Source organism: Cnephaeus nilssonii (assembly GCF_951640355.1).
Source record: "Cnephaeus nilssonii genome assembly, chromosome: 14".
Taxonomy (NCBI): domain Eukaryota; kingdom Metazoa; phylum Chordata; class Mammalia; order Chiroptera; family Vespertilionidae; genus Cnephaeus; species Cnephaeus nilssonii.
In genome coordinates, this window is record NC_137085.1 from 20448129 (window position 1) to 20472102 (window position 23974).

Below are 23974 nucleotides of genomic sequence, written 5' to 3' on the forward strand. Positions count from 1 at the left end.
TAGATTTATGGAAAATGAAAACAGGAACTGGCAAAAGCAACGCTATTTCACAATTATTGGCCAAAGACGTTTGCAACACTCGGATTTTAGCTGCTTTGTTATTCTTCTGTTGTTGTTGTTCTGCTTCAAATGAGTGATCAGTCTGAATTTAAGACCTTTCGAACTTGCTAGAATGCCACGTGCCTAGTCCCAAGGAGGAGGAGGAGGAGGAGGAGAACTCTATGAAATGTCCAAGTATTAGAAACTGACATCTCGCAGGAGGGCTGCTCGGCTCCCCTTTCCCCTAAATCGGGAAGCTGCTTTCTCTGTAACCTCAACGAGCTCGAGCTGCCTCTTTAGAGAACAGAAAGAACGATATCCCCTTTTGAAGATAAAACACTCGCGCTGTGGTACAGGAGCTACCCCTCTGCTGTTCGGCCCGTGGACAAAGGCCGGTGAGACTAACATCTCTGAACCCCAGCGCTGGTATTCCCGAATCCATCTTTACTGCGTTCACCAAAAAAGTTGCCAAGAGACTGATCTGTCCCATGCAAGACTAGCACGTGAAAGGGCTTTAAATTCTGCATGAGCTGGTGAGTGGGGTTGGTCACTAGAGCCGCTGTCACAACCATGATCCACAGTATAACTCAACGTGCAGGCCTAGCCCTGACAGTACCACCTCCCAGGATTCAGTGAGAGAGTTTCAACCGAGCCGTTTCTAATCTGTCCCAGCAAACATATCACCTATGGTAAGCCTTTATTTGTACGAGTGATTCCAGGGGTTGGTGATGACTCAGTCAAGGGCTTGGCTTAAACTGACCTTTGATACTGAAGGGGGAAAAAGACTCCCTTGTCATGCATGCATGCACTCATTCATTCATTCATTCATTCAACAAACCTGGAATGCCTTTTACAAAGCCTTCAGATAAGAAAGAACACTTTAGAAGCGCTGTTTAAGCAGGCTCTTCACGTGTTAAATATCATACCAAGAATGGGCGGGAAATTGCTCTGCAAACTGCTAAGGTCATAGGAAGGTGAGACACTGACTTGATAAATCATCTTGAGCTCTGCCTTCCAGCAGGGCCCAGCGATCCCCCTCGTTCACCTTTGATCATCTCGCCGAGGTCTGCATGAAGAGTTTTAAATTGTCGAGCATATTTTACAGTTACGTACTAGATTCATCTGTAACTTATCACTTTCAGGGCAAACCTCCTCGATTCTTTGGAAGCGGTAAGAGTTGACCATTAACGGAGACAGAGCAGAGGGCAGGACGTGGAAGATGCACGCGGGCCTTTCCTGTGCGGGTGTCTGAGGCAAATCAATCCTTCACCTGTGCAATGAGTCACTGGAGGGTCTCAGTTGAATCTTCTTAAAAGATCAGGTCCTGCCTGCCTCCACCCTGACTTGTCCCACCACAGCTGGGCGGGCCGTGCCTTCTGAGGGGATGTTTGTGGGTCTCTGGGCCACCTGAGCCTCCCCCTCCTCGCCTGGCCTTCTCCACATGCCATCTGTCTGCTTTCTGGGTGGGGACAGAGATACACTGGGAGGCGCTGCCTAGCAAGCAGGTGCTGGTATTCTGCTCTTCAGACAGACACCCCGGAGTTGGGGAGAAAGCTCTTCGCTGAGAGGACACTGAGAACTGGGGTACCTAGGACATACAGAGGGTGCACAGCTTTCTAAGCTTTAGCAGGAGACAGTGGGTACAGAAGACCAAGAGCACATGCTCTCCCAGACTATATGGCAGGCGCTTATACTGAGCTTGTCATTTCACAGCTCTAGTCACCTAACCTCTGTAAGCCTCAGTGTCTTCACCTGTAAAATGGGGATGGTAATGCTCTTACAGAGTTACAGGGAAAACTAAATGAAGTAGCTGCTGTTATATCTGTGCAAAATAGTGGGCCTGTAAGTAATGTTTAAACTGTGGCCCCTTACAGGCTCAGCCGTACATGCTAATGCAGGCATACGCAGCCCGAGCTACCAGTACCTTCCAGAGCCGCGGGACAACGGGAGCTGAGCCCACTGCTCTGGCCTTTTCTGCATCTCCCTGCCTGGCTTCCCAACTCCAAAGCGTGGCTCCCTCCCACACCAAGCATCTCCTTCTCCCTGACTTCATTCTGCCATCCCTGCCAAGTCCTTGTGCAAAGGACATCAGACAAGGACCCCATTGTCCTCAGGGGTCCTCCTCATGTCTCCCCAAGGATGCCCCAGCTCAAACCCCTTCATCTCTCTCCTGCCCTGCAATGCTGCCTTTTCTGTGATCCTCCTGCTTCCGGCCCTAATCCCACCCACACCCTCAATGTCCACTGCCCACATGGCTTATCCGGCCTCCTATTTACAGTCTCTGGAATGGGCTGCACATACCGCATGGAGTGGTCAGCTGACCCACTGAGGACAGAAAGACAAGTGCTAAAACCCTATTTACACATATTTTATATCTCATTCACTTTAATTTCTGTGTGTTTTATAATATCTTTTGAGCTAACATTGATTGAGCACTTACTATGTGCTGAGTCCCATTGTATTTTTTCTATTAACATATGCAATCCTCACAACAACTCTGGGTTACCATCTCCATTTTAGAGATGGAGAAACTGAGGCACATCTCTGCTGAGTAATGTTAAAGAGAAAATCACAGCCCCCAAATGGTGTCTCTTGTGCAAAAAAAAAAGCCCATGATACCAAACCAAGATTTAATACCTAACAATATCAACCAGGCTAGAATTTTCTGGTCAGTGCCAAGGAGGTACCTCCATGTGGGGCCTCTCCATCCCCCCCAGAGAGAAGAGGCAATCTGCATGATAAAAACCCTTCAGTCCTGTTCCCTTCCCCTAAAAAACAGATGTCCCTGCCCCAAAATAGTATTTTCTTTTTTTAATAGCTCCCTTGCCACACCCTTCTTCCTATAAAAACCTTCCATTCCGTACCACCCTCAGAGCACCTTCTAGTTGCTAGATGGGATGCTGCTTCATCCAGGAATCCATTAAGAAAGCCAATTAGATTTCCAAATGCACTTGGGTGAATTTTGTTTTTTAACCATCATGCACCCAATAAGTGGCCAAACTTGTTTTCTTTGAATTATTCTGGTATCATAATACCTGTGCATAATTCCTAATCAAATAAAAATGTACAAGTTGGGATTAGATGCTCAAAACTATGTTTTGTGTGCTACGGTTGTACAATTTTAACGGTTTGGATGAAATCTCCTCTTCATCTTGGCCTTCCGGAGCTGCTCTGCCCAGAGGCCCTTCCCGGAAGACCTGTCAGCACAGGTGAAATGTGAGCTGTGGGGAAAATGTGTGCTTTACTGAGAAACTCTGTATTGTGGGGAGGATGCCTTCCGGGTTATCTGATGGATCGATGGATCGTGGGCGAGCTGTTTTACAGCTCTGGACATTGTGGAGAGCTGATAGCCACGCAAAATAATTCTTGTTTACAGACATGTAAATCCTGTCCTGGCCACAGAGCTTCAATTCACTTCTCTCCGCCTGTGAAAGAAGCTGGTTTTGCCTCTATTTGCACATTCATTTCAATATTCCTCGTCCACACCTGGTTGTAACGGCTGCCTGGTTCCCTCACTGATGAGTGAAGTAAATGAAATCTTTAGCACATGTCTATTTTCTATCTGCAGGAGCGTCATGATGCTCTCCTTGTTTGGAAATAACCATTTAGTAAAAGTGAGGTCCAACCAGAGCCCATGCGCTTTACTCTCCCCTCATTCAGGGATGACTGCCACCAAGTCAGGCTCAGGGGAGAGCTACACTGACATAGACAGGCCCTGCGGGAGGGCGGGGGGGGGGGGGGGCGGGGGCTCACAGTGAGGATTGCCCAGACCCAGTTGGGAACATAGAGAAAGTTTCCTGAAATTCAAGGTAATAACTCATACAGTGAGTTAATCAACAAATACTAAAATTCTATCTAAAAGCATTGGACAAATATGTCATTTTATGTTGAATATTATTTGAATTAAGTGAAGTCAACCTCGGCAACATCAGGTTTCTCACGAAATATGTTAGTAACGAGCCAGGCCTATGCTGCACTGGAAACGATACTGTACTTGAAATAGTGCTGCGTCCTTCGCCAAAGAACATGGTCCAATATTCCCAAACCCCGGGCGCAGACTGATTAGTTGGAGTCATTCAAACAGTAGTCAGTCATCAAAAAGCCGTCCCCACGAGAAGGAAAACACTAGTACACACCTGCACTACAGTGGGACTTCCCAGACACCAGGCAAACTCTGAAATCACTACCATGCACCATCCAACCATTTTTCAGTCAGTGACAGAGTGCATCTATGACGGTGGTCCCATATCATTGTCATGGGGCTAAAAAATTCCTGTTGCTGAGTGACAGCGTAGCCGTCATAACGTCATGGCACAATGCATTTCTCACGCATTTGTGGTGCTGCTGGTGTAAGCAGATCCACTGCACTGTCAGTCATATAAAAGTACAGCACATGCAATTACGCACAGTAATACTTGATAATGATAATAAACTACTAGGCTACTGGTTTATGTGTTAACTATTCTATACTTTTTATTGTTATTTTAGAGTGTACTCTCTCTACTTATGAAAAAAGTTTGCCATAAAACAGTATGCCATGTTATACTGGCAGTGGCCTCATACATTTCGTGTTCATAGTTCTTTTATTGCATCATTTTTTGCTTGTGCTTGATTTCATCTCTTGTAGTTTTGTACAGTAACATGCTGTACAAGCTTATAGCCTAAGAGCAATAGGCTATATCAGATGGCCTAGGCATGTAGTGGGCTACACCATCAAGGTTTATGTAAGTGTACTCTATGTTGTTCGTATAATGACAAAAAATCACTGAACGACACGTTTCTCAGAATGTATCCCTGTTGTTAAGCAGCACACGACTGTAAAATTAAGACACGTATATTTAGCTGAGCTTTGGATTGGTTAGCCATATGCAAGGCAACTAGTTTTATTCATCTTTGTATTCCAAGTGCCTTGCCCAATTCATTCATTCATTCATCTATCTATCATTCATTCATCCTAAAATCTGCACTGAATGCCCATTTGGATCTATAGGAACTTGAGAGGGCGAATGATGAAAAAAGACTCAGTTTCTGTATTCAAAAGGCTGACGGTCTTACAGATAGGAATGGAGAGAGGGCCCACACGTAAATACCCATAATGCCATGCAATTTGTGATAACAGGTTATATTCAAAGTGCCACGAGAACAAAGGAGACTGGGATAACTTGTGAGTGTGAGGAGGCAGAGAACTTCCCCCCGAAGGAAGGACCTGAGGCTGGGCTGGGTTACAAATATAAAACAGGGTCAAAGATCTTGTTCAGCTCTCTGATGAATAAGATGTTAAAACCAGTTCAGATGACAACTGAAGGAGTTAGGTATTTGTGGGCCATTTAATTTCAAAATTTTAAGAGTAAGGTTATAGATTGGCTATAAAAGAGGCTAATGAACAATAAACTTTGGGTTATTGACAGAGGGGATCCTGACCACATTGACCTTATCCCCCGATTCAGTGAGCTGGGCTGAATATCCTACAAAAGACCTGCCTCCTGGGGACCCCCCCACCTCATCAAGCTTGAGATAAACCAAGACATTATTAGACAAAAATGTTCTTATCTGGTTTTGTTCTTCCTATATTTCCCTTGAGGGGTGTGATGGAAGTTTGTAAGAAAAGTGTTTGGGCGATTTTACTGTAATCACTCGGTGTGGTGCCAGCTGGGTACTGAAGTATTGGGGGACCACTTTGTAAAGTATACGGTTGTTTAACCACTATGCTGTACACCTGAAACTAACACAAACAAATACTGAATGTAAACTGTAACTAAAAAATAAAGAAAAGAAAGTATTTCTAGAAGCGGCACAGTCTGAGGCTCACGCACAGTTCTGGCAGAATGTGACGCTTCCGCCGTCCTCCCAGACAATTATTCATGAGGATTTGAATGCCTGCTATGTGTTGGGCATGTGCTGGGATGCACAGGTTATGCAGGCACGTTCCTTGTCCTCTGCAGGTTCACAGTGTCCCAGCAATGAGCAACAGCAGACAGGAATGCCGGGGGGAGGGGTGACCGAGAGGAGCCCCCACGCCGAGCTGCAGGCAGGGGCCTCTCCAGGGACACAAGGTCAGCTGCCGCAGGGTTGGTGTGCTGCCTCCATCTGATACAAGAAGTCACTCACAGGAGGAAGGGGAGAAAGTAACTAAAAATAAAGTGGTTTCTGATTTGAGTATTTTGCAACATTCTTTGGGTCATTTTAAGGAACAAGTCCCTGTGCTCTTGCAAGAAGAACTTGGAAATCAGCAGCCATAGATTATTTGAGTCATAAAATGTTTAAGGCCTAAATCAGGCTTCTAGAAGTCCTTCAGGCATTGTTTTCCCCTAAAGGGAAGAGAAAACTCCTCTCTCTCTCTCTCTCTCTCTCTCTCTCTCTCTCTCTCTCTCTCTCTCTCTCTCTCACTCTTCCCTCACATATAACTATCTCCCTCTCCTCTTGATCTCTGTCACAGTGCAAAAAAAATACATTGATCCGATCCCTTTACAGCCCAGTCAATAGCATAGCATCAGGTACAAGGTGTCAAGTGTTTTTAAAGGCCTTGTCAGGCAAACATTCCTGCAGACTTATGGGAATACAACCAAGAGAAACTCTCTTAACCCTTTGCACTCGCTTGCTTTTTTCTCGATTCCTGCTACCGATGCTAACCGTGTCGAGTCACACTCGACATCCGAGTGCAAAAGGTTAAGATTTAATCAGCCACTGCAACAGAAATTAAAATTGGGGGACATACCCCCCCTCCTCACAGACCCTCTTCTAGCAGAAAGGGTGTCAGCTGGTGAATAGGGGGACCTGGGTTCTGGTTTTACCTCTGAACTACGAGACTTTGAGAAAGCCCTTTCCCCCTTGTGGCACCTGCCTGGCCATCCTCACAGGCTTCTGTTTACGATCAAATCATAACGCAAATGAAAGAAGTTTCAGAAAGTATAGAGCGCTGTTCAAATAGAAGATGTTCTTGTTACTGTTATTATGATGATGATCATGATTATTACCGTATCCTGTCTGCCAGGAAGGGAGAATTAATAGCGGGGCCAGCCCTTTGCACTAGCACCTAGAAAAGGTAAAACCACGACTGGCAGGACCTTGTTTGGCCCAGGAAACTTTAAATGCATAGTAGCCGTTGACCTAAAAGCATGACACATTTTACAGCATGTTTCTAAGTAGCAATTTTCCTCAAAAAAAAGAACACCATCCCGTTTTCTTCTCCTTGAAATGGAGAAGAAATAATACTTATTTTTCTTTCTGAAAGAACTTCTGAGGATTTCTGGAAACACCAAATCAGCCTTGAATCCCTTCATTTCCTACTAATTAGCCACAAAAGTGCTCCTGACGAATACAATAGGCTGCACCATTCTGAAGAACACGGGCCGTTCATGCAGACAAGTGCTTGTTGGAAGATGCAGACGGAGCGTAGAACTCGAAGCCCAAAGGACCCGAGGCCCCGTCTCATCCTCAGGGGCCGCCATCGAATGGGCGTGCCTTTGGAAACGGGCTTTTTTACAAAGGGGCCAATTTTTCATGAAGAATGAAAACTAGACTTTGTGCCAGGGGCGGAGAGCTCTCCCCGTGTCTGTGACACGCACTGTGAGCACGTATGCTCCCCATACATCCCTCGCCATCACCAGCCCAGAGAAGACCCTGAGCCCCACTCACGTGGGAACGAAGCAAGACCCCGACATTCCAGGAGTTTGCAGAGCTTGGGATCATACAAAGCAAGCTATTGGCCACATATCTCCACTCAAAAGATCCTGATTGAGGGAGCTTCCTGTTCAATTTCCTTCTCAACCAGAGTGACTTCATTCCTTCCACGTCAGTTCATTAAGTTCATTCGGCCACTTCCTGCCGGACCCATTGCTGGAGGCCTAGGAGAGATGGGCTACTCACATCCCTGCCTCATGGTGCAGACTGACTGGGGTCAAGAGCAAGGTGGGGTCACTGGGAAGCCTTTCCATTTTCAAATTTCAGACAACTCTGAATGCCACACATCTAATACATTTGCTCGTTTGTTTGTTTGTTTGTTTTTGAAACTTGTGGTTACTCTTCCGCCAACCCAGAATGAACTAAGGAATTAAGAAAGAATCAGGTTAGCGTGACCCATGTAGACAGAGAAAGCGGACAGTCCGAACTCCCCAGATCTGCAAAGGAGTCAGGATGTTCTGTTCCGCTGCCTGTGGTGGTCAGATTAACCCAAACCCCTCGGAGCTAACCGTCCTTGGCCAACTCCGCAGGGGCTTCAGGCCGCAGCCTGGGGGAAGGCAGAGCGAAGAATACTACTCTGATAAAAAGAGTTTGGTGAGAGATGAGAAGAAGAAAAACACACAATTTAAGTGAGGATTGGGCAAAGTCTTGCAAACCAACATGAAGGATACACAGGGGACTCCTTCTCAAGGTTGAATTGGTGACTAGACCAATTTTTTAAAAACTGGCATTGATTAGCGAGTGTGACCGTATGGGCTATTTGGAGCTTTAGTTTTCATTCCAAGAAACTGGCAGCATCTCTCACCACTGATCTCCCCAAATTGATGGATGGTAGCAATTATATAGAGTTATTTATGTAATGTGTTGTAATAGCTGCACACGTTGGCTGTCGCTTTGACCCTGACACCCCCTCGCCCAATTATAAAGCAAACCCCATCACAGAGCTGCCTTCAACCAGGGGCCAGGGGAGGAAAAAAAAACAAAACCTCTTCACTCCTCCTCTCAAGGAAATAGGAACTTTGAAGGCCTTTGAGGAAATAATGCCTCTCTGGTAGGAATTCTTAACCATATGGTTTAATATTAATTTGTCTTTGTGATTTATCATCCCATCTGAGCATGTATTCCTGCCTGTTCTTATAGCAAACAAAGATTATTAACTTAAAAGCTGAATACCATTCTCTCACTAAAGGGATGTTTGATGACTGTGTCTGAAGTGTCTTGTGTCTGGGGGGAGGGGTGCAAAGGTGTGTTCTGGAAGCAGGTGCCTGGTGCCTTTAAGATGAGACCAGGAATAAAAACCACAATAATCACAGCTTTCCTTTACTGAGCACCTGCTGGGCACCAGACGTTGCACTCGGGGCTTTCACACGCAATCCCTGGTAACGCTCGGTGAGGTCCTCTCTCGTGTCCTCTCACCTTTCATCAGTGATGGCTTTCCCTTCCTGAGAGCTGGCTGTGTTCCTGACTCAGGGTCTTGCTGCCTCTACCTAGACTGTCCTTTGCTCAGAAACCCATGTCTCATTTCTGCTCAAATATCCCTACATCCCCAGGCCTTTCCTGACCACCCAGGCAGACGAGCAACATCCTCACCCTTACCCCACCTTGTTATCTTCAGAGCACGTGTCACTCCTGGCATGTTACAGATCCCCCTTGAAATGGACCAGCGACCAGGTGGCGGTGATAGTCACACGACGCTGTGACTATCCACTGAAAAGAACATTCTAAAAGGGTGAATTTTATAGTAGTCCCTAGCCCTGCTCGCTGGATGTCAGCTGTAAGGGCTGTTCAGAAATGCTTTCATTCATCCAGGCGTTCACTATTTAGTGAGCACCTACTCTGTGCTGTGCTGGGCTCTGAGCGATCAGTCAGTCATTCCCCTCGCAGAGCACAGCCTGCAGGTCCCCGGGCGAAGGACCCCTCTGCCTGTGTGTGGGCCACGTTCTAAGAGGAGCCACGAGGCCTGGGCTCCGTGGGAGCAAGCAGCCCCCCAGTCCCTCCTCCTCTCCCTCTCCATGGCTCCAGCACTCTCAGACTTTGAATTCCAGAAGGAGCAGCCGTTAGTCTCTCCCCCTGGTCACACAGATGAACTAAGGCAAACCATCTCTGTTCCCTCCCGGTGGTCGGGTTCCTTGAAAAGATGAAAACTGGTTTCAGGCCTCGAAGGCCTGCGGTACAAGAAGCCGGGCTGCCGTTAGCCAGGGCCCATCTCAGGCAGTATGGAGGAGCCCGGATTCACCAGACTTCTCCCCACTGGGAAATAGCATCCAGCAATTATGGGAATGATAAGAACCCCAGGGACATACCCCTTCATGAACTTCCTCTGCACCACTGAGGCTTTCATTTCAAGGTGGGGGCAGGGGTCCTTCTTCCCTGGACCAATGGCCTCATTGGAAACAAATGTGTTTATCCTCCTGGGTAATAAGGCGATTTCAAGCTTGGAGGAGAATGGGCAGAATTCGACTCCCTGACTCTCCTTGTAAAGAGTCCTGTGCAAACATCAGGGCACTTTTGTTTCTTGCCCTTAATCACAGTTTGGTGGGAGGAACCCTTCCTTCCTTCCTTCCTTCCTTCCTTCCTTCCTTCCTTCCTTCCTTCCTTCCTTCCTTCCTTCCTTTCCTTCCTTCCTTCCTTCCATCTTCCTTCCTTCCTTCCTTCCTTCCTTCCTTCCTTCCTTCCTTCCTCCCTTCCTTCCTTCCTTCCTCTCTTCCTTCCTTCCTTCCTTCTTTCTTTCTTTCCTTCCTTCTTTCCTTCCTCCCTTCCTTTCCTTCCTTCCTTCCTTCCTTCCTTCCTTCCTTCCTTCCTTCCTTCCTTCCTTCCTTCCTCCCTCCCTCCCTCCCTCCTTCTCTTTCTCTTTCTTTCTTTCTCTTTCTTTCTTTCTTTCTTTCTTTCTTTCTTTCTTTCTTTCTTTCTTTCTTTCTTTCTTTCTTTCTTTCTTTCTTTCCACCCTCCCTCCCTCCCTCCCTCCTTTCTTCCTTCCTCCCTTCCTCCCTTTCTTCCATGCTGCCTGCCCTGTGCTTGGGAAAGAAACAGTCCACCTGTGGTCCCCGTCATCTGCTCTGACTTTCTGGCCTTGAGAGATGACTTTCCAGGCTGCCACCAGTCTCCCTCCGTAGGTCACACTATGTGCCCATAAATTTAGATGCTTAGATCTGCTTTCAGAATGCGTGCAGAGCCCACAGAGCCAGCCATGTTCCACTGTGGCCTAAAAGCCACCACACACACCTTTTCCCTTCATGATTTTAGGCAATATGTAGGCTCTGAAGAGTTGCATGAAATCACACATGCATCAAGTCACTCAAAAAATCAGTGTCAGAGGAATAACCTTTGGGGGGGGTAGAGAATTGTCTTTTTCTCCCCTTTTTACTTCATATTTCTTTGTTCATGACTTCCCTCTACCTCTCATCTGTTCCCATTCTGAAATACCTTTCTTTACCTATTGGCTCCTAAATTTCCTAGAATGCATGGTTACAGAAGAATAAAACAGATGACTTTTAAGATATCCCATTCCTGGTACGGAAAGTTTAACCAGGTTTATGTACTCAGGAAGTCAATGTTTGTACCCTTCCCAAATTCAGCCTAGAGAAAAGCATCCCCCACAGAGCTCAAAGCTGAGATCAGGCACCCCCATAATCCGAGACCCTAACACAAATAGCAAAGTATGTGGACAAGTCTGGAGGAATGTGCTGGAGAGTGATGGGCTCATCAACAGCCCTGTGAACACTCCTTGTCCTCCTCCTTCCCAAACACATTTGGTCAAGGCTAAGGAGCAAGGAACAAGGAAAACCATTTCAAGGAGAAGAAAATGCGATGCTCACTGCTACCTCACTGCTTCACCTCCTCACTCAGGAGCATGAGAGATGCCCAGCATGCACAGCAGCAGTTACCGAGGGGTGGATGTGCAGTGATACTTGAACCTCCAGCCAATCCTTGGAAATTTCAGAGTGAGTGTGGCATGGGGTTGAGGACACAGGCTCAGAATCGAATTGCCTCAGCCTGAAGTCCAGCTCCACCACTTACTAGCTATTTGATCTGGAGAATAATAACAGTGTCAATCTCCAGGACTGTGGAGATTCAACAAATGGACATGGGTAAAGCCTTTGGGAGAGTCCCCAGTACATTGTGAGTACTTGATAAATGTGAGCAGATTAAGTCCAGCAGTTCTGAGGAAGTTGGGATGGAGCCCAAGGTCTTGTCCGTTGGGATTTCCCTCCTTGTCCCTCTCCAGGAGGCCCAACCCCCAAGCTGACTCTTCTTTTAGAAGACTCTCACTTGGATGCATCAGCCACTGGGTAGTCCTTTGTGGGAGTCCGGGCTGGGGAGGGATGACTTCCTAAGTCCCTGCTGTGTTCTCACCCTTGTAAATTTCCTCATTCCGATTTCCTTTAACTGTGGCTTCCTTTTCCACTCCATTCCCCCATCCTACTTCACTGGGAAGTGAATGTAGGTTTCTCCACTTTGCAACCTGAAACTAGTACCATTTAATTTTTTTTAAATAGTCCAGGCCACAGTGATGAAAAAAAAGAAAGCATTTCAATAACCCTACATTTCTTTTTTGCTCAGAAAGATAACAAAATTCAACAGGCACACACTTGTCTTTATTTAAAACCTCTCCCCTCGTACATCTGAAATCTTTGACAGTTTTTTTTCTACTCAACGTTTAAAAATAGCTTAATCCTCTTTTTAAAGAAAAGCTTCCCCGAGGACCAGCAATTCGCTACCAGTGTCAAAACGAGGTGAAATATGGAAATAGCTTTAAGCAGCAACACGTCTTCTTAACTTATGCTTATGCTTGCCACACAGTGAAGTGTGTCAACAAGAACATGGGTTGCAAATGTAAAGACCTGGAATCTCCAGATCATTGCTTCCTCTATTTGTGATTTGCTCTGTGACACTAAGTCAGGTGCCCTCTCTGGAGCCCAGCTTTTTCTTTTCAAAACAAGGAGTTTCCATTTCAGAACAGTGGTCCTCCCTCCCTTCTTCCTCCATTCCTTCCCTCCTTTCCTTTTTTCCTTCCTCCTCTTCCTCGCTCCTTTCTCTTCTCCTTCATCTTTCTCCCTTTCTTTGTTTTCTTTCTTTCAAGCAATAGAAGCACCCCCTTCCCCCACTAAATGGAATCGCATCCAGTCGGCCAACATACCAACCATGAAGAGGGAGAGGCTCTTCCTGTTGCTTCCTTCCTTGGAGGGCACATGGCAGCTTACTAGCAGCCTAGGTCAGTAATCGGCAAACTGCGGCTCGAGAGCCACAGTTTTTCACTCTGTTGACTAATGAGTTTGCCAACCACTGACCTAGACTCTTGATTCCAATAATTACAGGCTGTTGTTGTTCCTTGTGATTAAGCCCCTATCTCAGTGGTCGGCAAACTCATTAGTCAACAGAGCGGCAAACCGCGGCTCGAGAGCCGCATGGGGCTCGCAAGCTGCAGTTTGCCGACCACTGGCCTAGGTCTCCTTAGAACCAGTTTCTAAAAAGAAAACACTGAATTACAGGAGGAGACACCATAGTGCACAGTGCAGAGTGAGTGCACTCTGGAATGAGACAGACCTCAGTCCAAGCCCTTGCTCGTCTGCTCTCCGCAGGGTTTGACATGCTTGCGTAGACCAGTCATTTTATCCCAGTTACTCCTTGAGCCCTCATTTCATCTATAAAATGGGAATAACAAATGGGACTACATCAAAATAAAAAAGCTTCTGCACAGCGAAAGGAACCATCAACAAAATGACAAGAGAGCCCACTGCATGGAAGAACATATTTGCCAATGATACATCCAATAAGGGGTTAATCTCCAAAATATACAGGAAACTCATACAACTTAACAAAAGGAAGACAAACAATCCAATCAAAAAATGGGCAAAGGACCTAAATAGACACTTCTCCAAAGTGGACATACAGAAGGCCAAGAGACATATGAAAACATGCTCAAAGTCACTAATCATCTGAGAGATGCAATTCAAAACAACAACGAGGTACCATCTCACACCTGTCAGAATGGCTATCATCAACAAATCAATAAACGACAAGTGCTGGTGAGGATGTGGAGAAAAGGGAACCCTAGTACACCGCTGGTGGGAATGCAGACTGTGGAGAACAGTATGGAGTTTCTTTAAAAAAAAATTAAAAATGGAACTCCTATTTGACCCACTGATCCCCCTTCTAGGACTATATCCTAAGAAGTCAGAAACACCAATCAGAAAGAATATATACACCTCTATGTTCATAGCAGCACAATTTACAATAGCTAAGATTTGGAAACAGCCCAAGTGCCCATCAGCAGATGAGTAGATAAAAAAGTTGGTACATTTTCACAATGGAATACAACACAATTATAAAAAAGAAGGAACTCTTACCATTTGCAACAGCTTGGATGGACCTGGAGAGTATTATGTTAAGTGAAGTAAGCCAATCAGAGAAAGATAAGTATCACATAATCTTACTCATATGTGGAATCTAATGAACAAAATATATCCAGAAACACAGAAGCACGAAACAGACTGTCGAACCCCAGAAGGAAGGTAGGGGAGGGTGAGTGGGAAGAGATCAACCAAATAACTTGTATGCATATACGCATGGTCACTGACAATAGGGTGGTGAAGGCCTGGGGGGTGGGCTAGAAGAGGTCAATGGAGGGAAAAGGGGGATATATGTAATACTTGCAACAATAAAGATATTTTTTAAAAAAGAAAAAATGGTAATATCATTCCTAAGGATTAAATAGAAGAATTATTAAAGGAGGAGTTAAATTCCTAGCATATAGTAGGAGCTCAATAAATATAATGGATGGTTTATTACTGAGAAGACCAAATGTCCCACCCAACACCTGTAGTCCCGGCGTGATTATTAATAGCACAGCCTTTCACTCTTAAAAGGTCCTGGTTTGGACAATAAATTATGGTATATATGACTATTACCATCTCCTAAAGCCCTCTCCCCAGCTTTGATTCTGGGGCTCTGAAAAGATTCAGGAGTCTGTCATTTGGGCCCCAGAGTCCCAGAGGGTCACAAACAACTTTTTAATGCCAAGGCACGAGAATGTGGTCGGTGCCTTTGCAGAGGTAGGCAGGCAGCTCACAGATGCAGCGGAAACATTTGTTTAATGTTGGTGTTTTTTTTTACTTCACCAGCAGAGAGGTCCCCTCAGCCCAGTAATTGGCAAAGTCCACACACATACACATTTGGAGTCAGAGTAAACAAGCCAGCTCCCCAGAAAGCCAGCATTTGCTCACGTTAAGAGGGGGTGTGTTTGGTGTAAGCAATCCCTCATTCATCGCATGTCTCCTGCAATCCCTGTTTCCTTTCCTTGGTGAACACACGCCTGTGTGATTCACTCAGACTGTTGGGAAATAAAACACTTGAATTGTAAACTCAGAATTGGGAAAAAGAGAACACTGATCTAAAGAGTGCGCTCCGAGTCAACACTCATCGCTTTGGCAGGCTCAACAAACAGCGTTTAGGAGTGTTAACAGCCCTTAATAGTGACTCTCACTGCTGTTAGTTAAACAAACAGGCGCTGAGTTGAGGAAGGCGGTGCGTGGCCTGTCCCCATGGTGACGGTGACGGATCCTATCCATCGGCCTCCATGACCTGGTGGACACTGCAGCTGGGCTGGGCCCCTTGGAGAGCCGATGGCATTTGCCACCTCGGAAACGGAGGCCTCAGTGTCTACACCCCAACTGGAACACTGGTTGTCCACAGACCTGGTGCCACTTTGCAATGTGAGAGGTAACCTTTGGAGAAGGAATTGGGGTGTTTAAATACTGGCATTTCTGGAATACTTTCATGACTTACAGCACCCGTGGGGCAGAACGCTTAGGAAAACGCCAACGCTCCTGTGTGACTGTACCTGGGCATCGCTGCTCCTCTCCTGGGGCGGGAAGGCCTGGCGTCGGTGGGCTGGGCAGGCCGCAGAGAGGTTTTCGTGCAAATGGCTGTGCTGCTGCCCAGTCGGCTCTACTCTCCACGCCGCGCTGCCCTGCCGTGAGCTTGTTTGAAATATCAGCGGTGATTTAGATCAGCTGCTCTCCCCTTGTCTGTTCACAACCAATAATAACGCCACCTACCCACCCCTTCCCCCAGGTGCTCTTCAACACCACTCACCTCCTCTGGGAAGTTTCTTTCTTGCCTCCCTTCCACAGCCCTCGTGGGGACTTACCTTTTCTCCTCTGAATTCCCGCAGTACAAGCTGCATGTACGTTACTTGTGTTGCGTGTAATCAATGCAGCTACCTGTACTCCAGTGATTGGAAATGCTGGCTGCATCTTTAAATCACGTGGGGGCCATTAAAAAGAATGTTCTCCACGTGATGCTTATAGGCAGCGAGAGCTGAGAACCACCCCTTTCCTTCAAAGAAATGCTGCTTCTGTTCGTCTGGGGTAGGTCCAGGGATTTCCATTCTTAACCAGCATCCTGGGCGGGGTCTCCCAGTTCATATTCTGTTCTAAATGGAGCCCGAGAGCTAGCAGATTGCTATTGCTTCATAAGGAGAGGCCTTTGTCTTCTGAGCCTTACGATGCTGTTGACATAAACAAGATTAGAGGTCAAAGTTGAGGCAGAGATGAGTCGCTCTACTTCATAAAAGAAAGAGGGCTGAACATGGGGGGGGGGGGGGGGCGGGGACTGGGTACTGGGATGGAGCAAACTGGGATCAGCAAGGCTAGGGGAAAGGGAAAGCAGGAAACCCTGACCCTGGCAATGGCCATGTCCCAGAACCAACTCTGAGGAATGAAAAGAGTTCAAGAGACTGTTGTACATGGTTTGCTCCAAGATGTGCGAAGCCATCTCCTCCTCCATCTCCCCTTAGGAATCTTAAATGAAGAGGTGCTGGGAGCCTTCTCCGCACTGGCCAGGGGCGAACAGGGAGAGGACGTGAAGAGGGCAGAGTGAGAATTGAAGGACAGCTCACATCTGGCTCACATGTGTGCGCTTCGTCTCCGAACACAGCCTGTTTCCCAGAACAGGTGTTCAGCAAGCATTTGTGAAACAAATGGAACAGCTACGGGAGGAGCGCGAAGACCTAGTTCCCGCCGCCGCCAACGACGGGGGAGGGCAGACAGAGAAGCAACGCAGGCATTCCCTTATCCGTTGGCAGAGGTGGTCCTGACCTCCCAACGTCAAGCTACACAATCAGCAAGTCTTTTCCCAGAAACAGCCGGCAAGCTTAAAGCTCATCAAACTGAAAAACGACTCATGTGATATTGGCTTGGCTTTGGGAGTTTGGCTATTGTTATTGTTTTGCAAAGTTTGGGGAAAAAAACACAAAACTAAACAGGGCATTCAAAACACATGGAGTACACATCTCACAATACCTATCCTGATGTGCACACTGATCGAAAAGCAAGTAGAGCGAGGGCGGCCATATACTCCTCCCCCCGCCCCACTGCTTGAGGGAGATTTTGTCCTGAGTCCCATCTGTGCTAAGCAAAGGGACAGACACAGCCAGTGACAGCTCAGAGGCGCCCAGCTCAGCCGCAGCTCTTCCCTTCCCCGGCACGTTATTCTACTTCGCCCGGAAGCTGTGTGTACATATTTCTAAACCAACAGCGTTCACGTTAGTGACTTTGGCAACAACTGTCTTAGGACTAACACTGACTCAGAGAGAGACACAAGGACGAACCAGGAGCGGGTACGCTCCTTCCTAGTGCGCTTGAGGTGGGTAGACAGCCTTGTCTTCATTGGCCCAGCATCCTTGCTGCCTTTGGGGAACTCCCTTCTTGGCTGCGTCATGCCAACAGAGCTACTGATCTCCACATCTACCAGCATCCCTTCCTGATCCCAGGGTGGGACCTGTGTCCAAATCTACACACAGGAATAATGCTACCTATCTCACAGTTGCTGCGAGGACTAGCTGATACGTAAGAGCTTGAGAAATGGTGGCACTTGACTAGTATCCACATTAATGACCTTGAAGTGATAACACATTCCTCTCCTTTGAGTGGAAGGAATTGTTCCCCATCATATGGCTAGGAAGTGGCAGGCAGAGGAGAAAAACATGGCTTGTGTATCTATGTGCTGGCACTGTCCTAAAGCATTTGAGGTCCATAGCATTATGCCAATTTTACAGAGAGGGAAACTGAGCCTTAGAAACAATACGTGACTTTTATTCAAGGTCACAAAGCTAAGTAAGTGGTAGAAACCAGTTGTGTGTTGTTCCAAAGCTGTATTCTTCTCTGACCACCATCCTGCCTCACCCCGTGCCCTGGCTGTGGGCAACATGCCCCCTTTGAACACAGTACTCCACAGTCATAGGCTCTGGCATTAGCAGTCAAGGCTCCGATTCCCACCCACGTCCAGGCTCATTCGCTGGCCCTGAAGCGGACACAGTTCTAGTTACATGGCACAGGGCTGGGGTGGCAAAGCCCTCAGTGCCTGTTTGTCTACTTTCGCCTTCTCACCCAGACCTTTAGTGAGTCAGTGATGGTCAAACCAAGGACAGTGTGTGCCCAGCTCACTCCAACTTACCGGGAAGGTGTCTGAAGCCCTGAAGGTCACTGGGTAAAAGTGTCAAAGCAGTCAGACAGATGGCCTCTCTCCTCCTTGCAGGAGAGAGCTGTTTGTTGAGCAAAGGGCTCAGGGCATCCTCTCCAAGTCCCACACAGGCTTGAATCACCAGCCCTGATTTCCAACCACAGATGTTTTCTTGCTCAGAGCCAGGTTCCAAATGGGGCAGGATCTGCCAGAGCTCTAGAAAAAGCTGAGAGGAAAGAAATGTGAATCTGAAGTGTTGTTTTCACCACTATAAATCCAACTGCCTGGTCCCGAGCCCAATACCGCCTCAGTATTGCCCCACGTGGGGCAGAGATTTCCACTCCCCTTCCATAGCATCCAATTGTCACTGGCACATGGGGTGCCATGCCAGTGCTCCCATTTCCCATCACCCTTGCTTCTGTGGCGGTCATGTGACCACTTCTCACCAATGAGCGGAAGTGATGTGTCTCGCTCTTGGCCAAGGCATGCCTTCTCCACCCTCTCTTTTTTATCCTAGAGAGAAAGAAGCCACAGGTAAGAGTCATGGGTCCTTGACTCACCATGGGGACCAGGAACACCCACGTAGATAGGTGGGTGAGTGCGAGGTAAAGCTTTATTATTTTGAAGCCACTGGAACATTCAGATTTGTTTATTAAAGCAACTAACATTCCTCTTGTTAGTACACCCGAGGGCTGGGATAGCAGCATGAACTCAGATGGGACCTTACACTGTGCCCAGAACTTCATCTCTGGAATCTGCTGGAATCCTCATACTATCCTGGCCGATAATCGCCATCCCCATTTCAGACCACAGAAACATTGATTCTGGGATGTTAAAGCATTTGTTCCACATCATATGGCTAGGAAGTGGCAGGCAGAGGATGCAAACAAATTGTCTATAATTTGTAAGAAGCCTTCCCTTTTGCCACCTCGAGACAGTGTGATCCTGGAGGTCCCTCAGAAAGAACATCTTTCCACAGTTGTCCCTGGGTATGATCCGCCATCCGAACAGATGTATTGGTTTATAGGACTCTTCTCCAAAGGGAACCCTCACAGGGGTAGAAATCCATTCCTAAACCCTCTCCCCTAGGTCTGGCACAGACCCCAAAAAGTAGCAGCAAGTTGGGTTGAAGTCCCTTTGGAGTGTAATGTAGTTTGTTAAAGTGAGTCTTAAACTTGCTATTGGCAGGTCATAGGAAAATAGAGTTCCAATAAATTTCCCCACTGAGGTGACTCAAAGTATTTAAATTAAAATTCGCAAAGGTGGCCAAGTTGTAAAGTGTGAGTTATGCTGTACTGCGATTCAATGCAGGCTCACCTGACCCTGGCAATAGTGGGAACGAATATTGGGCTTGAAGTGAGAAACTGGACGTCCAAGGCCTGACTCCCTGGCTTAATGTTTTGAGCAAGATAGAACCTTTCTGAGTCACAGCTTCCTCATTTCTAAAAAGGGGGCAAGGGTGGAGAAGGTGCTACTCCATTTTTCTTAAAATGTATTCAAAAGATTTCCCTGTCTTTTTTCATCTTAATGCTCAGCATTTTCAGGCTTCAGCAATCATACCTGAACCATTGCAATCAGCCCCTGGAGGTGTGTGTGTGGGGACGGGGGCCTGGGTGGGGGTAGAGAAGCGGGGAGGGAGGCTCCAGTGCCTTCTGCTCCTACTTCCCTCCTCCCTGTACCCAGCACACCCACCAAGAGTCCCCCACCATTCTTAGGATAAAATCCAAGCTCCTTTGACTGCCATTCAAAGTATTCCCTGATATAACCCTGACCTTCATTTCCATTGTATATTTCTTTACTCCAGTCCTTCATCCTACACTGGACCCCAATGACAAGCTCACACTCCCCTGTGTGCCTTCTGCTATTTATTCCTTTTAATTCCCCTGATATGCAATTCTCTATTCTGTTACACGTTCAAACCTTACCCATCTTTCAAGGCCAATGTCGGTACAACCACGTTTGGAAAACCTTTCCTGATGTCCACAACTGGGATTCCCATCTCCGTCTTCTGAGCTCAGGAAGCAGGATTGATTAGGCCCTGATATAGTGCAAATTTGTGGATTCATTATTTGATCCCATTTCTTATCTCCCTTCCCAAATCCTTTGAAAAAGAACTCCACCTCTTCCATCTATGCATTCTCCAGCACCTAGAATTGTGCCTGGTCCGAAGTTGGTGTTGCGTGAGTTTGCTACGTTAATTTAAAATCATAAGTCAAGAAAAGAGTCAGACAAGGCAATTGATAAGAGGGAGAATTAGAGTCAGCCATGCTGCAGTAATAAGTAAACCCTGAAACTCAGGGCTTAACACAATGGAAGGTTACTTCTCGCTCTTCTCACAGACCCTCATAGGTTAGGCCAGTGGTCGGCAAACTCATTAGTCAAACAGAGCCAAATATCAACAGTACAATGATTGAAATTTCTTTTGAGAACCGAAAACCGACTTCTGTGCATGGGCCACGAAGTTTCAATCGCACTGGACGTGTACGCCCGCACGTGGTATTCTGTGGAAGAGCCACACTCAAGGGGCCAAAGAGCCGCATGTGGCTTGCGAGCCACAGTTTGCCAACCACTGGCAGATCCCTAGAGCAGAGCTCCTCTGGTCAATGAAGCAGGAACCCAGTTTCCTTCCATTCTTCAAGCATCTCTGCATCCTGAGCGCTTTGCTTCTAGCTGTGCAGATATGGTCGAGAGATCGAGAAAGTCTGCATAGGTCACTTTATGGCTGGGCTGGAATCGATGGACATTCTTCACATTTGAGTGTTGTCTATGAAACCAACAGTAGAGAGCTAGTTGAAACAAAGGATCATGGGGCCCCACCTGAGACCTACTGAATCCAAGCCTGCAAGTGATGGGTGTGTACATTACCACCTGAAAGGCACTAGTGGGCATCATTTCTACGCACGTTCCATTGGCAAGAATTCAGTCACAAGGCTCACACTGACTGCGAGGAAGGCTGGGAAAATGTATCCTATCCTGATGCCTCAGAAGAGGAAATGGGTTTTGCTAGCTATTAAACACACTGCCTCATGCATGTCAGAGGGACGGGTTCATTCCCACTCCAGGTCAACCGAGTCCTAGGGGAACTCTGTACCTCAGCCACCCGCTCTGCAAAGTAGGGGGTGGTGGAGTGTCTATGCCTGGCTGAATAAGGGAGGAGCTGTGTCAAGATAGTGGGATCCAGCAGAAAGGCAGGGACTCCAGTATATAGGGGAGAGAGATGGAAGCCAGGTGAAAAGACACAGTAAAGAAGACTTTCAGCTAATGAAGTTGAAAGAACATTTAAACAGGAGTGTATTCTGAAGAAAAGAGCTCCCTGTTGCTCCCACCAGTGATCCTTCAACCAGTGCAAAGACCGTAAGCAGCCTCAGGAGCAAGCTGCAACAATCCAGTGTTCATTTTCCATAAAGTTTTGACCTGCTGGATCCAACTGTTTTCACTATTTCCATTGGTCATTGTTTCTGGTTCTCATTAGTTGACATTTATTTTAATTATTCTGTGACTCTTTTTCCAGAACACAAGGATTTAAGGTTCACATACTTTCATCTTTTCTTTATGATTGGCTAATTAACCAGCACTGAGTTGGGGGAGGGGGAGAATGAGAGGGTAGGAAACTTTAAAATTCCTTTTTCATGTAAATGTGTAGAAAACTTAACAAGAAAACTCAGAGGTCCTTTGTAATATTTGTGCTTGCTGGTGTTTTACTTGGGAAATGCTGTTGAGCCAGCTCTGATCTTAAGTTTTAAAGCGTTTCATAAAAATAAAAAAATAAAACATAAAATTTCATAATATGAATTAGTTTCATCTTGCATGTGCAAGACACAGAAAAAAAGTCAACCCTGAAGCAATGAAAATTTCCCCATCAACACTGAGCATATAAACGTTTATAGCCAAGCATCCCTTGTCCAAATGTATTGTACTTTTAACTTTCAACTACAGGAAAATAAAGGATTTAGAAACTCAGTAGGAAAAGAAAATAAACCCTGAAAAAGTACGTATCTAAAGAAGATGTGGTACATATACTGTATACCGTGGAACACTACTTAGCCAAAAGATGAAATACTGTCATTTGTGACAACATGGTTGGACCTTGAGAATATTATGCTAAGCAAAACAAGTCAGGCAGAAAAAGCTAAGAGCAATATGATTTCACTCATATGTGGGATATAAAACTGAAATTCTTAGACAGAGACAACAGTATGATGATTACCAGAGGGAAGGCAGTAGGGAGGATGGGGAGGTAAAGGGGGACAAATATTTGGTGATGGAAGATGATTTGACTTTGGGTGGTAGACACACAAAGCAATATACAGATCATGTAACATAGACATGTACACTTGAAACCTATATGATCCTGTTAGTCAATGTCACCCCAACAAATTTAATTTTTTGAAAAAGTATATATCATGGAAAGCATTTCTAGTGTGAGTATAAATTGACATTTTATTTCCATTTATATGATTTAATAGTATGAGTTAAAATAGTGTTACATAATTCCCAAGTAAAACACCAGCAAGCACAAATATTACAAAGGACCTCTGAGTTTTCTTGTTAAGTTTTCTACACATTTACATGAAAAAGGAATTTTAAGCTGCAAGGGTGAATGGATAATGTACATACACTATGGGTATGCCATCAGTCATGGAATAATTCCTGCATTGTTAAAGGGCCATATATCTTTTCCTTTTGCTTTCATTTAAAGGTAGGCCACCTCTCTTGACTTCCACAACTTCCAACTCTACCTCTCCAGAATCCACCTTGCTCTTAAACATCATGCTTATAAAACCAATTCAATGTTGGACACCCCTATTTTCAAAAGGACCTAGATTTGCCTGTCCTAAAAGTAGCTTACCATCATCTCCCAAAATTTCTCATTTTGTGTTTCTAAGAAAATATTCAAATTTTCATTGAATTATTGAGGGAGGTAAAGAATCACTCTTCATTTTCCTCAGTTTTACCTCCACAAATTAATATGATCCTTTACATACATTTACTAGTAGCCCATTTGCAGGAAGAATCCTGCAAGCGGCCGCTGCGGCCGTGTGCGCTGCCGCTGCCGCCGCCGTTGCAGCCGCTGCCACCACCGTTTCGGCCACCGTGCCTGCACCCGCGTGCCGCTGCTGCCCACCCCACTCTGCCCCGCCCCGCTCCGCCCAGGCTTTCCCTCTGGCAGCCACCTTGCTTTCTGCTTTTCCTCCCTCTTCCTTCTAAGTTGTCTTCAATCTTCACTCCTCCCTCCCTCAGTGTATGCAAATTAACTGCCATCTTTGTTGGGTAATTTACATACTCACCCTGATTGGCTGATGGGCGTGGCTTTGGCTGGTGGGCATGGCTTGGCGTAGTGAAGGTGTGGTCAATTTGCATATTACTATTTTATTAGGTAGGATGTTTACCCCACTTCACCACCTCTCAAAAAATTGAAGTGGATATTTTAAAATCTGCAATATAACACAATAAAAATGGTCAAAGAAATCATGGGAATAGAAAAATAATTAGAAAAATGGAGTGAAGCCAGAGGAAGACTGATTCCCAGCACTGCGAAGCAGGAAGTTGGGACACGAATTAGGCTCTGAGTTTTCCAAAGGCTAAAGCAAAGTGGGAAACACTGATCAAGGATGTGTGATTCAGAGTGTCTGTCAGATTAAAGGAAGTATATTATTCCCAGCTGTTCAGGAGGAGCATGATTTTGTCATATAATAAGAGTAATACCAGCAAATGAGGGTGGTATGGACTTTCATACAAGATGACTTAGGCCAAATGAAACCTGCTTGGTTGCCTATCTTGTCTATTTTATCAT

General features: G+C 46.1%; 1 long non-coding RNA gene across 12 annotated transcripts in view; it reads right to left on the reverse strand.

The window, feature by feature from the left end:
• The window catches only part of LOC307110632, a 135598-nt gene that overhangs the window by 21206 nt on the left and 90418 nt on the right, over positions 1-23974 (reverse strand). For 10 of the 12 annotated variants that reach the window (XR_013814465.1, XR_013814466.1, XR_013814467.1 and 7 more), the window contains 5 exons: positions 23469-23615; positions 20106-20218; positions 18627-18693; positions 18175-18406; positions 15560-16228 (listed from right to left, as the gene is read on the reverse strand). This is a non-coding gene — a long non-coding RNA (uncharacterized lncRNA). Of the gene's footprint in view, positions 1-15559; positions 16229-18174; positions 18407-18626; positions 18694-20105; positions 20945-23468; positions 23616-23974 lie in introns of all 12 variants that reach the window. The other 2 variants (XR_013814475.1, XR_013814469.1) reach the window with 2 other exon arrangements.